This window comes from Papio anubis, chromosome 12, assembly GCF_008728515.1.
Source record: "Papio anubis isolate 15944 chromosome 12, Panubis1.0, whole genome shotgun sequence".
Taxonomy (NCBI): domain Eukaryota; kingdom Metazoa; phylum Chordata; class Mammalia; order Primates; family Cercopithecidae; genus Papio; species Papio anubis.
Window position 1 is genome coordinate 48,299,419 of NC_044987.1, and position 16,426 is coordinate 48,315,844.

Sequence of the window (16,426 nt, forward strand, 5' to 3'; positions counted from 1 at the left end):
AGGGTTTTTATAGTTTTGGGTTTTACACCTAAGTTTTTAATCCATCTTGAGTTAATTTTTATATGTGATGTTAGGAAGGGGTCCAGTTTCAATCTTCTGCATATGGCTAGCCAGTTTTCCCAGCACCATTTACTGAATAGGGAGTTTTTCCCCATTGTTGGTTATTGTCAACTTTGTTACAGAACAGGTATTTGTAGGTGTGTGGCCTTATTTCTGAGCTCTCTGTTTTGTTCCATTGGTCTATGTGTCTGTTTTTGTACCAGTACCATGTTGTTTTGGTAGCCCTGTAGTATAGTTTGAAGTTGGGTAGCATATCTCTGATATTTTTTGACAATACCCAATTGAGCGCAAGCCCTCAAAGTGTGAAACTACTGCAAGAAAACATTGGGGAAAATCTCCAGGACATTGGACTGGGCAATGCTTTCTTGAGTAATACCTCACAAGCACAGGCAAGCAAAGCAAAGACAGACAAGTGGGATCACATCAAGTTAAAAACCTTTTGCACAACAAAGAATACAATCAACAAAGTGAAGAGATAACCTATAGAATGGGCAAAGATATTTACAAACTACCCATTTGACAAGGGATTAATAACTAGAATACATAAGGACCTCAGATGACTCTATAGGAAAAAAATCTAATAATCTGATAAGAAATGGGCAAAAGATTTGAATAGACATTTCTTGAAGACATACAAATGGCAAACAGGCATATAAAAAGGTGCTCAACATCATTGATCATCAGAGAAATGCAAATCAAAATTACAATGAGATATCATCATCTCACCCTAGTTAAAATGGCTTATATCCAAAAGACAGGCAATAACAAATAGTGGTGAGGATGTGGACAAATGGGAATCCTTGTACATTGTTGGTGGGAATGTAAATTAGTACACCCACTATGGAGAACAGTTTGGAGGTTCTTCAAAAAACTAAAAATTGAGCTACCATATGATGTAGCAATTCCACTGCTGGGCATATACTCAAAAGAAAGGAAATCAGTATATTGACAAGATATGTGCACTCTTATGTTTACTGCAGCACTGTTTACAATAGCTAAGATTTGGAAGCAACCTAAGTGTCCATCAGGAGATAAATGGATAAAGAAAATGTCATGCTTATACACAATGGAGTACTATTTAATCATAAAATAATGAGATTCAGTCATTTGCAGCAACATGGATGAAACTGAGTATCATTAAGTTAAGCGAAATAAGCCAGGAACAGAAAGACAAACATTGCATGTTCTCACTTATTTGTGGGGTCTAAAAATGAAAACAATTGAACTCATTGGAGTTCAACCATCCCCACCTCCCCTCAATCCCCCATTACCCTTCCCATCCTCTGGTAACTATCCTTCAGATGGGCTTCAGATGTGCTGGGGGGAGGTGGAGATGGTGAAATTGAGAAAGCCTGGTTTGGAAAAGATCAGTTACAAAAGGGTGAATATCACTGTGGGATAGCAGACGGTAAAGTGTTCCATCATAGTTAGAAAGACTGAATAAGACTTGCTATTTGATAGCACAACACGGTGACTACAGTCAATAATAACTTAATTGTACATTCGAAAAAAATCAAGAATGCAAGTTCCTATAGCTGTTTGTTTAAAAAGGAGGTAAAGTAGCATTTATTTTTGTATGTTCATGGGATAACTCATGAATATCCCCCATATATATCATATGACTTTCTCTGAAACTAATAAACTTTGTGCTTCCCTTAAAATTTTAAATTAAAAAAGGCCCAACACAGTGGTGGGCATCTACAGTCTCAGTGTTCGAGAAGATGAGGAGGATCCTTTGAGCCCAGGAGTTTGAGGCCAGCCTTGGCAACATAGTGAGATCCTGTCTCTAAAAATAAGTAAATAAACAAATTAAAACTTGCTTTTAAATGTTCTATATCTTGATTGTGCTGTTGGTTTCATGAGTGTGTACATATGTGAAAACTCATATGACTATTATATATGTGGAGATATCTATGCTGATAGAGTTTGGATATTTATCCCCACCCAAATCTCATGTTTAATTGTAATCCCCAATGCTGGAGGTTGGCCCTGGTGAGAGGTGTTCGGGTCATGGGCGTAGATCCCTCATGGCTTGGTGCCGTCTTTGCCATAGTGAGTTCTCCTGAGATCTGCTTATTTAAAAGTGCGTGGCACCTCCCCTGACTCTCTCTCTTACTTGTTCCTGCTTTCACCTTGTGGGGTACCTGCTCCTCATTCGCCTTCTGCTGTGTTTAGAAGCTCCTGAGGCTTCCCTAGAGGCCAAGCAGATGCTGGCACCATGATTCCTGTAAGGCCTGCAGCATTGTAAGCCAATTCAACCTCTTTTCTTTACAAATTACCCAGTCTCAGGCATTTCTTTATAGCAAAGCAAGAACGTCCTAATACATACATCTATGTCTATATCTGCATCCATATCTATGTTTATATCTCCAGAGAAAATAGCTTTGTGCAATACAAAATATGGATACATAATATCTCCCAAGAAATAATATATTTCCTGCTGGTATCACAAGAATTTTTTTCTCTTCACAAATTCCTGTTCCAATGCTTATATTTGAGGGGGGAATACAGTATTACTTTTCATTATCACTTATTTTTGACACAGTGGTTTGTCAGAGGTTGACAGGTTTTAATAACTGTAGCCCAGAAGAACTAAAGGCTAAACAGTGGTTCTTAACCAGGGTGATTTTGTTCCCCTGGGGACATCTGGGTATGTCTGGAGACATTTTAAATTGTCATGACTGGGGAAGGGGTACTAGTGGCATAAATAAATAAAAACTTGCTTTTAAATATTCTATAACATTTGTGGGTATAATTAGTGGGTAGAGGCCAGCGATGCTGCTAACCATCCTGCAGTGTACAGGATGCCCCCAACAATTGGCCTAAATTTCAACAGTACTGAGATTGAGAAAGCGTGGTTTGGAAAAGACTGGTTACAGAAGGGTGAATATCATTGTGGGATTGCAGAAAGTAAAGTGCTCCATCATTATTCACCTATTCTTCATCTGCTCTTTTAAATAATCAGAGGCTCCATTCTGAGGGACGACTAGTCATTATAATGTGTGTTCCTCCAGGGTAGAAATCAGATTTGGAGTCATAGCAGTAGAGGCCCTGGTTCTGCAGTCACTAGGGCTTAATTCTGTTGTCAGCAATCATCAGGAGAGTAGCTCCATCATATGGCTTCCCAGCCTCATCATTTTGACTTAAAAAGGATGTAATCAGAAAAATAGGGGGAAGTATTTTTTTCTGCTAGGGCAGCCATAACAAAATACCACAGACTGGGTATAAACCGTAGAAAGTGGTCCAGATTAAGGTGCCATAGGGTTGGTGTTTTCGGGTTGGTGTTTTCTTCCTGACCTGGGGAGGGCTTTCCTCCTAACTTACAGATGGCTGCCTCCTTAGTGTGTCCTCACATTGCCTTTCTTCTATTCACATGGAGAAAGACAGAGATCCCTGCAAGGTCTTCCTCTTCTTATGAAGATCCCAGTTCTACTGAATTGGGCCACACTCTTATACCCTTCATTACCTTAATTGCCTCCTTGAAGGCCCTGCCTCAAAATACAATCACATTGTGGGTTAGGGCTTCAACATACGAATTTGGAAGGATACAATTCTGTCTCTAAGAGAAGCATTACACATAAATGTGAGATATAATAATGACTGAATTTGGAGCCTGATTTTGTAAATGGAGTGTTAGAAAAAGGGTTCATATTGATTGCTTGAGGAGAAAATTTGGAATTTTCTGTCCTAACTACTTTTTGGGTTAGTTACAGAAAGGAGCAAAAGGTTGAAACCAAAACAGAAAAAACAACTTCTGTAACAGTGAAGCCATGGAATGGGGTGGAGAAATAGTCATTTCTGAGGGTTAAAAATGCCAGAAGGAATATATGTCTATGTATCTAAATGACCTTGTCTATCTATTAATCATCTATCTACATATCTGTGTGTGTGTGTGTGTGTATGTATACACATTTCCAAACAGATCTAAGGTCACATTATTACTTTGGAGGCATAAAGTATACTAAATATAACTAAGTTTGTAATAAAATATGATATGTAATATATCTCATTTATTAACTGGAAATATGTTTTCTTTCAATTACTAATTGTAATTATTTTTTACTTCTCAACTCATCTCTTTGTTATATCATATGCATCAAGAGCCATGATGCATATCTACCCTGAGAAACTCTGGGATGTTAAAGGCCTGTTTGTAAGAGGGCCCCTGGGGCTTTGGGAGAAATGGTAGAATGGGGCATTTACGGTTGATTACCATTATTCTTAATATATTATTATCATGATAATTTTATATACCTCATAGTGCTACACATATATACATATATGAGACTATAAGATTAGAGATTTTCAGTTAAACATGGCAGAGTTTAATCTCCTCTTCCTACTGAAACCTCACTAAATGTATACGTGTGTGGTGGGGTTGGGTAAGTATCAGGTGTGGTAGGTGTGGGGTGTGGTATAAATCCCAAAAGACAGAGAATTGGAAAGGAGACATCAGCTATTAGCACCAAAGGACATCTTCCCCATCTCTTGATGCTAAGCAACTACCCTCCACAGGTGACAGAAGACAAGTTCTCTGGAGACAATGAACCAGAGAGAGCCCAGACAGACTCAGGAACACCACACATGTAGGGGTGAGGTGGAACTGAATTTATGGCAGGAGGCTGAAACATGCTGATTATGGGAAAATTCGAGTAATGAACAGCGAGATCCTCAGCCTTCTTTCTCAAACCTTGTCCCAGAAAGACCCTACTACCAAATAGCGACTAAACATATGCTGCCCTCCCCTGCAGGCAGGAGATTGGAAGCTTTTTCTCAAGAGAAAACACCTCTACATACTGACATTTGAAGCCTCCAACACAAGAAAGCAGTGAAGGAAATCCCTGATAGTTGATATAGTTATGATATCTATTATTATGATAGTTCTGCAGTAGATCTAGAGAGTAATAACCCCAACTGGAGCAGGAGAGTTGGAGGGTTCTGTGAGGGAGATTGCCAGGAAAACAGTGGAGTAGAAAGATATTTGATATATTTGAGTATTTGGAAAATAATAATAGGTCCTTGACAGGCCCAAATAAGCATTTGTATAGATTCACAGAAAACTGTGCAACTGAAAATAACAAGGCAAGTATTAACACTTGGAAAAATAAAAAGTTGTTCAAGAAAGGAAATATAATCATAGTATACTACCTGGCTCAACCCTGCATAATATTTGCATGCATTTTTGTTATATAAATAGTGACTAATGATTTAACCAAAAATTGGGAGGCTAGAGGACGGAGTAAGTGAAGTTAGAAGTTGTTGGATAACTTAATTCTCATCTACCATAACAAGAAATTAATTTAGTTTACGTTGGAAGTGATACTTCAAATTAGTGAGAAAGAAAGGTATATTTAATAAGCAGTGCTGGAATTTCCAAATGTAATCTATTAAAAATAAAAATTAGACTCAATATAAAATCCATATTTAAATAATTAAAGTACAGATATTCCTCAACTTATGATGGTATTATGTTCTAATAAACCCATCATAAGTTGAAAATGTTATATGCCAAAAATGCTTTTAAGGGCTGGGTATGGTGGCTCAGTCCTGTAATCCCAGTACTTTATAAGGTTGAAGTGGGAGGATTGCTTGCAGCCAGGGGTTCAAAACCAGCCTGGTCAGCATAGTGACATCCAGTCTCCACAGAAATTTTAAAAAGTAGCCAAGCATGGTGGTACGTATGTAGTCTTAGCTACTTGGGGTGCTGAGGTGAGAGGATCACTTGAGGCCAGGAGTTTGAGGTTATGGTGAGCTATGACTGTGCCACTACATTCCAACCTAGGTGACAGAGAAAGACCCTGTCTCAAAAAAAAAAAAAAAAAAAAAAAAAAAAAAAGAAAAAGAAAGAAAAAGAAAAGCATTTAATATACCTAACCTACTGAACATCATAGCTTAATCTATCCTGCCTTAAATGTGCTCAGAACACTTACATTAGCTTGCAGTTGGGCAAAATCACTGAATATAAAGCCCATTTTATAATAAAGTATTGAATATCATGTAATCTATTAAATACTGTACTGAAGTACAGTTTCTACTGAAGATGTATTGCTTTCACAGCATCATAAAGTCATAAAATTATAAGGTAGTTATTATTAATTTGAACATCATCAGGTGAGGACTGTCTGTAATAAACATTTTACGATAAGGATTTTAAAAATAACCTTGGAATAGAAACAGCTTTGCTAAGCAAGAGACAAGCTGCAAAGCCATAAAGAAAAATGATGGACAGGTTTGACTTCAAAAGAATGAAAAACTTAGAAGTAATAAGAAACAAAGTAAACAAAAGCAACAAACTTGGAAGAAAATATGTGCAACATATTTAAGAAATAATGGATTAATACTATTTAGCTACATATATACTTTTTATTAACAGTAGTCCTATTTCGTTCTTTTCAATCTATCTTATATTGTGGATGTGATAGTATCTGCAGTATTTGTAGTTCTGATTCTACTTTTTATTGTTTCTGTTAACTGTTGTGCATGGTAGCTTGTTTCCTTGTGTTTTAATTGCAAGTTCATGTTCATTAAAACCTCATATGTGAGAACTCTTTGAAACTTTGGCTGGATGTAGTGGCTCACACCTGTAATCCCAGCAATTTGGGAGGCCGAGATGGGCAGATCACTTGAGGTCAGGAGTTTGAGACTAGCCTGGGCAACCTGGCGAACCCCCATCTTTATTAAAAATACAAAAATTAGCTGGGCATGGTGGCATACGCTTGTAATCCTAGCTACTCAGGAAGCTGAGGCAGGAGAAAAGCTTGAACCCGGGAGGTGGAGGTTGCAGTGAGCCACGATCGTACCACTACACTGCAGCCTGGATGACACAGTGAGACTCTGTCTCAAAAAAACAAAAAACAAAACTTTGACTCAAAGATCCTTTTCCTGAAAGTTTACTTTACTAACTAAATGCCTCAGAGCATTACCAACCCAGAACCACTTTGAAGGATATTTATGTGTGAGGTTTTCTTATGCTACACAGATTTGTGGATTCTGGTTCCAAACCTGCCTGAGGGCTGAACTTGTAGATAGCAATTTTCCCCCTTCATTTCTCCCCAGTGTCCAAATTGCTTACCCATTATTAGTCTTGCAAATCTGATCATGTCACTTTCCTCTACTTAAAAACATATATATAAAATATATAGTCATATATATGTGGTATACATATATATGTATATATGATATATATATGATATAATGATGTACCCAAAGACATACATAATGGAGTCTGGCAATGATAGATGTCCTATATGATATATGATATATATCATACATCTGATGTATGATATACATCATATATCTGATATAATTTTTTTAAAGGATTGTTTCCTTCCTTCCTTCCTTCCTTCCTTCCTTCCTTCCTTCCTTCCTTCCTTCCTTCCTTCCTTCCTTCCTTCCTTCCTTCCTCTCTTCCTTTCTTGTTTTTTAAGAGACAGGATCTCCCTGTGTTGGCTAGGCTGCAGTGCAGTGGAGCAATCATAGCTCACTGCAGCCTTGACCTCCTGGGCTCAAGTGATCCTCCCAGCTCAGCCTCTCAAGTAGCTGGGACTACAGGCACACGCCACCATACCCAGCTAATTAAAAAAATTATTTTTGTAGAGACAAGGTCTCACTATGTTGCCCAGGCTGGTCTTGAAGTCCTAGGCTCAAACAATTCTACTGCCTTGGTCTCCCAAACTGCTGAGATTAGAAGCATGAACCACCACACCAGGCCTTAAAAACCTATAAACCAACTCATTTGCCTGGTCTCAGCTTGAATATTACTTCCTCATAAGTACCTCCTCTAACTGCCTGTCCTGAAACTAAGTCAGATTTCCAACGCATGTTCTTACACCTCCTGGTACTTCTTCTCATAGCATTCATGACACTTGAATTCAATTATTTGTGTAATTATATTTCAGTGACTCTCTTCATCACTGGCTGTAAAGTTACCGTTGTTGGAACTTTGTCAACAACCTTCACTGCTATATGTCTAACATCTAACTTAGGGCCTGGTGCATATTTGTTGAATGAATACAAAAATAAATTAATAGTTTGGGAAATATTACCATGGAACAAATTTAGTTCCCAGCTCTGCAATGTTCTCGCTATATAAATGTATCTAAATTATTTAATGTCTCAAAGTCTTGTTCACTTATAAAATAGAATTAGTAATACCCACCTCATACAGTTGTTATGAGGGTAACAAATGATGTACCCAAAGACTTACATAATGGAGCCTGGCAATGATACATGCCCAATAAGTGGTAGCTTTTATTATTATTTGCCAGATATGCCTCCTAAGTTCTGCAGAGTTGTGCCAACCAGTTTTTTGCACATATGCACTTTTAGCATACTCCTGTAGTATTTCAGATACAGAATAATGTAAAGAGTTTTCAGCCCTTGATGAGTCACTATAAAAAGATAATAATTAATGGATTATTCCAGAAATTGTCATTTAAAAGTGATATAGACTTAAAACTAGGTAAAATTTACTTTTTGAAAATAAACCAACGTGATGGTTTCACTGAGGTATACATATGTCAAAATTTATTAAGTTGTACATTTTAAGTATATGCAACTTATTATTATGTGTAGCTTCCAAGTTTGTTGCTTATGTTTAGTTTATTTCTTGTCTCTCCTGAGTTTTTTGTTGTGGTCAAATCTGTTCATCATTTTCCTTTATGGCTTTTGCAGTTAGTGTCTTGATATGCAAACAATTGTACACATTTAATGTATATATCTTTATGAGTTTGGACATGTGCATACCCTATGATACTATCACCACAACCAAAGTACTAAACATATCCATCACCTCCAGAATTTTTCTTATGTTTTTTAAAATCTGTTTTGTTTTAAATAAGAAAAATATTAAGCCACCACCATGTAGAATGAACTACATGAATTAGTTCTACTATTTAGGAGGAAGTTTGATTTTATTTTTTTTAACCAAAAAGATCTATTTCCATTATTTGGCTTCAACTTGAGGAGGACAGTTTGTTTTTCAGATGGGTTTTTCTCTTTGAGATTTGCTCTGCGGTTTGACAAATGTCAATGCCATCACTGCTTAAACTCCACTCCTCAAATGTAAATATTTGCTGAAGGTTAATCTTGCTTTGATAGCACAAAAGCAAACTTTCTACATTTCAAAGTTGGCAGGTGCTTTTCACAGTGCTGCCCTGAAAAATCTGCATAATGCCAGTTTTGTTTTTTGTTTTTGTTTTTTTTTTTAAAGCTGGTATCCTTCATAGATTGGATACTGGTGAACTTGAGCCTTTTTCTGAAGAGTGACTACTTAAGCATACAATTGATGAATTAGGAGTATACACATATGACTCAATAGTCTGTATTTCCGCTATTGTTTTTAAGGCAGCAACAATCTGTATTCTTTATTTATTAAGACTCATTGAATACACTCAACTTGGGTTAGCGAGCCCAAAGACCCATGAATAAAACCCCAGGGCATAGAACTAAAAGTTGATCAAGAGCAGGTGCTGCTTTCATGAATCTGGTGAAGAACTTTGAGATATAGTGGTCTAGTTTTTGTTGCCCCCAAAGCTGACCCTAATGCAAGAACTTGGGGTGTCAGTAGTTTTTTTAGGAAGTGATTCCAGGAAGCATAAATCAGGAAGTAGAGGAAATGGAGAGGGAAGGGAAAAATGTTAATTGAAAAAATGTGTTAATGAGTAAGTTTCTGCTGTGAGAAACCGGGCTCCATCTCACTAGGGATGCTGTAAGGACACTGAAGGAAGAAGCTTCAAAATTGTCTCACCATGGAATAGAGAAGCTAGAGTATTTATCCACATACTCCTATCTTCATTGTTTGAAAGATGCCCCTGAGAATTAGGGGCATCTGTCCCTTTACCCCACCCCTTTGTGGACTGAGCAAACTCTTGTGAGCTGAAGAAAGTCCTAGATGAAGACACAAAGAGACATCAGCCACTGAGATAGAGCTGCAGGTAAACTCAGAGGTTGGACAAGGGGATATGTCTGGAGCATAAACACCACAGGCTGCGTGGAAGGTTTAGGATCTTTGATGTGACAGACTATCAGTGCAATGTGTCATTGAATGTGTAGTGGCATGGTTAAAGCAATGGGTTTATAAACTCTGAAGGAGTCCTTCACCATTTTTTTCCCCCAGAATGAAAATTGATGAAATGCACAATTGGCTAGTCAACTCAGTTGTTTGGTATCCAGTAGACCACTGGTTTTCAGACCATGGTCTCCAGTCCTGCAACATCAGCATCACCTAAAATTAGTTAGGAATGAAGTGAATAGGGGCCCACCACAGCCCTATTGACTCAGAAACTCTGGAGTGGGACTCAAAAATCTGTGCCAAGCCCTCCAAGAAATCTTGATACGCACTGAAGTTTGAGAATGATTGGTATAGACAAAACACTGTACTGTGAGATGTAACTTTATCCCAACCACAGGGTAGTTAATTGTGTGTAAAGAGAACTGTTTGGTTTCTGGTCTTAGCTGGGTGTGAATATGGACAAATTACTTTATATTTAGAAATCATTTCCAATCTGTAAAATGAGAAGTTTGGATTAGTGTACTGCTGTTTCAAACTTTTTTAAGAAGTGGAATACCTACCTTCTTCCAAAGAAATTTTACTTGAAATATCAACCCTTATATACTGAAATGTCAGTATATAAGAAAATAAAAACAGAGCTCCAACATCATTAATCATCAGAGAAATGCAAATCAAAACTACAATGAGATACTATCGTACACCAGTCAGAATGGCAATTATTAAAGAACAATGGATGCTGGGGAGGCTGTGGAGAAAAGGAAACACTTATACACTGTTAGTGGGAATGCAAACTAATTCAGCCACTGTGGAAAGCAGTTTAGAGGTTTCTCAAAGAACTTAAAACAGAACTACCATTCGACCCAGCAGTCCTACTACTGGGTATATACCCAAAGGAAAGTGATTCATTCTATCGAAAAGACATGTGAACTTGTATGTTCATTTCAACACTACTCACAATAGCAAAGACATGGAATCAACCTATGTGCCCATCAACAGTGGATTGGATAAAGCAAATGTGGTACATATACACCATGGAATACTACACAGCCATAAAAAATAACAAAATCATGTCCTTTGCAGCAACATGGATGGACCTGGAGATCATTATCCTAAGAACTGCATGTTATCACTTATAAGTGGGAGATAAAGATTGAATACACATAAACATAAAGATGGGAACAGTAGACACTCAGGACCACCAGATGAGGGAGGCAGCGGGGCATGGGCTTAAAAACCACCTGTTTGGTACTATGTTCACTACCTGGTGACCGGATCATTTGTACCTCAAACTTTAGCATCACACAATATACCCCTATGACAAACCTGCACATTTACCCCTTAATCTATAATACAAGTGGAAACTACAAAACAAAACAAAACAAAAAACAAAACAAAAAAAACCAGAGCTGTTGGTTGGGTATAGTGGCCCAGTATCCTGTCTTCTTACCTTCCCTAAGGTGGCTTCCCATGCACCACTATGGATCTTCAGGGTTTTAAGAAGTATAGTTTGAGAACCACTGCAGTAGAAGATCAGGGTCCTTCTACAATATGACCTGAGACAGCAGGCAGACTTAACCACTATTTACTTGATGATGATGACATTAACATAGACCTGGGATCACAAACCTTGGGTTCAAGGCCCTGGCTGTACCCCTACTAGCAGGACAACCATGGACAAATCATGTAGTCTCCGTGGCCTTAAGCATCCTCATTTATTAAATGACATTGACTCTGATTCTTGTCAAACCTGTCTTAGAGGGCTGTTGAGAGGATCAAATGAAATCATGCATGTGACCATAGTTTATAAAATGCTAAGTCTTGTTTAGTTGAAAGGGATTATTGTGGAAGAAATTATCCTTCCAGGTAGTTTTCCTTTGTAACTGGTGCCAAAGATAGGTAGAGATAAGAGTGTAAGTAGTTAAATGGTGTGTAGTTTCTCCCTTATCTTAGAGGGATGCAAATATAATTTTCCTTTTTAATTAAAAACCTGTTTACCATGATGAGTCACTTAAGCAGAGACTTGAGTTAACCGGTTGAATCATTCTACAAAGCTTGTAAAAGTAATGTTTGAGTAATACTATCTAAAGAGATCATTTTTCTTAACTATTTTCTGCCTACATACTAATAATTTGAACATATTTTGGCATATGTTGACCTTAGTGTTTGCAGCTGCTTGCATACGCAGAAAAAATTTAGTATAACATTAATTCATATTTATTTAATTTATTTTTCTGTCAGATAAGTCTTCTGGGAGTGACTCATTCATCCACCACAGAGATGCCTGAGAAATACCAAACAGTATGTTTTATGGCTGTATTTTGCCATCAGGGAAGTTATAAATAATTCCTTGTGGAACTTTTGGAAGACAATCTAGTAGGAACACCAAATGTAGTCACTACAGTTAGCTAGTAGTCAGGTTTAAGACCTATTTATTTCCAAACCCTCAGGATGGCAGAGGGTTCAGATAATATCTGAAAACTGTCATCCTAAGAAACAGATATTTGCCAGTAACTCTCAATGGCCACATTGAGGTCGCCTGGATCTAGCAACTTTTTGTGAGTGTGTCACTTTGCATTTGCTCAATGCATTCTTATCACTACCTAGATCTTCAACCTAACACCGTCGTACTCCAATCAAAACTCTCTGAGTGGGAATCAACACAGACTTGACAAAGATTTTCCTATGACTACCCCATATCTGGGTGGAGGGGCTGTCAACATTTCTGAACCTTGGAGCTAGCTAGGAAGACACGGAACAAGCTTCCTGTAAGTGTCCTCATTCACTCATTCAAAAAAGAGACAGATACCCAGGACTTACGATTTATAAGGCACTGTGCTGGCCACAATGGACAAAACAGGCCTTTGCTAAGACCCATAGAATATGGAGGAGTCAGCAGACAGGAATTGGGGGTGGGGAGACAAAGAAGCATGGAGGGGAACAGAGAGTGCTTCCAGCAGAGAGAACAGCACTTGGAAAGGCCCAGAAGAGAATGAATGGCATATTCTGAAGACTGAAGAGAGACCACAATAGATAAAGTACAGGGAGCCATAGGGGTAGTGAGGTGAGCTGGTGCCAGATGCTGGAGGACCTTGTCATCATGGGCTCCCTTTTCCTCATTTCTTTAAAGCTAGGACTGGTGCAGAGCAGTGCTTCCCAACTGCTCCATGGAATCCAATGGGATCCACCTAGGGGCCTCAGAGGCCCTTGGGGAATATAGGTGGGAAGGGAATGGATCTGGGATCCAAATTCTGCCTCAATAAGAACAGCGTTGCTAATATTCATTTCAAATGTTGGGGATCTGAGTAAGATCACATTGGAAGACAGGGCACTGTGGATTAAGAAATGATTGCAAGCCACGAGGTCCCCTCTGGCTCTGACATCCTTGGATAATAGTATTCCATGCTGATCCCTCAGAGACTATGCTATCTGGGTTACTGAGTCCTTCGGCTTATTATCTCCTAAGGAGGAGCCCATTCCTGGCTGAAAACACTCAGGGTTGTAGTGTGAGCAAAGGTCCCGGGACTTTCTAGCCTGTTTTTCACAGAACTTTCAGAAATGGTCCCTGAAATTTCACTTCCTCACTTTCACTGTTCATCTCTTCATGTCAGCAGGAGAGAAGACCTTCCGGCAGGACTCATACCTGCCTTCATGAGGAGCAAATGTGTCATGATGCTGAGTCCCTGCTGACTGTGAACATAGAGCTTTGTAGCACATCCACCTCCAGGCTGAAGGGAGTTAGACAAGCATGGGTAGCAACTTCTCCTAAAGTGAGAGCTCTCTCTCTGACATACTGTTAGAGGCTCAGCAAATATCAGCAGAATTATCTGCTTTCTGTTTCTCCCCAGCCCCTTGTCCTCCAGACGCTGGCTTCCTAGACCAGCACAGCCTGTTTTAGCTTCTCTCTTACCTGACTCCCCTGGACTTGACTTCTTGCCTCCTTGACTTCTGGACATTGCCTCAAGATCAGTCTCCTGTTCTGAAACTCAACCTTTGCGTACATACACATGCAATCTGTAGACTGTCTCTGCACAGATGGATTGAGGCCCTGGTTCCTCTGATGCAGAACAGCCTGGCCATCTGCCCAAACCCTCACAGACAGTGGTCTTAGTTTAGGGTATCAGTTTGGACACTACTTGACAGCTCTGCTGTCCCCAGCCGCTCCCAGCTGCAGCCACTAGATGCCTTCCAGCAGGAGATGCAGGCTTCCTCATTTCCTCCTGTGCATCCTGACATAAGCAGTGCTTTTCAATGTTTAATGTCAAAAGACTCACCTGGGGATCTGGCCAAAATGATAGGTCTGGGGTAGGGCCAGAGAGCCTGCAGGTCTAAGACGTTCCCAGGGGATATCAATGTTCATTAACTCCACTTTGAGTAATAAGAAAGAGAATGTGTATAGACTAGCAGCCTCAGCCTCACCTGGGGATGGGATCTGGAATTAGGTTCTCGTTTTTCACTTATTAGTACACATTTATTAAACACTCTTTCTCCTGTAGCAGTTGCTATGCTGCTAAGACCCATTCTTTGCTTTCAGAGAGCTTACAATCTAACAGAATAATATTTTGAGCATATATACTTTCTATAGCTTAATTCTCACAAGATCCCTATGAAATCATGATTAGTGCCATTTTATACATAAGGAAACAGTCTTAGAGAAGTTAAGAGATTTGTGAAAGGTTACACTAATAGGAAATGACAGCCTGGATTCCAGTTAAAACCTTGCTTTGGCTCTGGGCCTTCATGCTTTCTATGATATCTCATGTACCTTTTTCTTGATATTTTTGTGCTGTCCAAATCCATGCAGTTGGGTTTCTGCCTGTTTCCTCGCCTAACACTTTAGTTGTGGATTAGGTTGAGCTCTGCTCTAATCCTCTTCCCCCAGTCTTGCTAGAGATCAGGGACCCAGCTCTTTCCAGTCTTTCCTCACCTACCCATCCCCTGTGGGGTCTTCCTTTAGATAGTCCAGTTGCCTGGAAACACAAACCATTGCTCCATGTTGCAAAATACCTTCTAGGAACTAGTCAGGGAAATGTTCCCTTCCCTCTATAACTCACCCTCATGGGCCTTTAGAGCTGCACACTCAGCATCAGGCCCTTCAAAACATAAATAAGCTATGTATTAGGCATAGTGAACAAAGAAAGAAGTGACACTGATTTATGCAGCATTCATTCTCCAGCCTCTTAACCCAGGACAGTACACTAATGATCCAGACACCCTTTTCCTAGGGATGGACGTAGCAGCTAGTGAGCTCCTGAAGTGACTTGTCCCAAACCCTATCTCAGCTGTGCTAGTCTCTCTGCCAGGGCTCTAGGGAGAGCAGAAAGGGTGGGATAGATTCTGGAGGAGTCATCTTCACAGGATAAATGTTACACAGACCATAAGCAGCTCAGCTCTGTGGTCATGGCTCTGACTTCTCCTAGTGCCCGCACTTTCTTTTCCCCTGCCCTGCTAAGCAGGAACTGCTTCTCAAGCAAGCAAGGAACTTACTTTCTGTTGGCTCCCTTACTCATTTAGTTTTCCTGGAGGGTAGGGAAAAGGAGAAATGTTTGCTATGGCCTCAACTATTTTATCTTAGAATGGCAGAATTTAGAAATAGTTAGGAATTGGGAAATGTATAATTGCCAGTTCTCACCAAACATTGCAACATTTTCTGTTGCTCAATACAAACCATTCTACCCCAAGACACTCAGTGTGACTTTTAGTGGGAAATCTTCAATAAAATTCTATAAACTATACTCAGGCTGATACTTTCTTTCACATTCTAATCTCCCAGGAAAGATGATCATAAAGCAGATACTAGGTAAATCTTCTGTGGATGGTATGTCATTTTGAATGATGCTTCCCGCTTGTATATATGTTTCTTCCCTCCTCGCGCACACCCAACAGACAGTAATACCTATCCTGCACAAACCCAAGTTTGCCGTGGACCTTCAGACCCTGTAGCTTCATGTCAGCTGGATGCTCTGATCCCACCCTCTCCAATCTCCTTCCCCACCTCTGCATTGTTGAGGCTGAGCATATACTACTCAGCAGCCTGCTGGAGGAGTTACATGATTAGACTGTTTTAACCACATCATAGTTAAAACAGTGCTCTGTAAGTCACTGAGACTCCATTTGCACTAACCTGCACTCAGACAAAATGTAAACATGTTCATGGGCGGCAGTGTGGTGGCCTGTGGTTTCCCTTAATTCAAAGTTAAAGTCCCATTCAGGGTTTCCCATGGTTTCTTTGCAAGTCCCAGAATTGTTATTTGTTTACTCTGAACATGAAGGTGGCTGATGGAAGTTCAACCTGACTAACCACAGCATCCTGTAGTCAGCGCATAGATGATTGGAGCTTACATAGAGTTTACATGC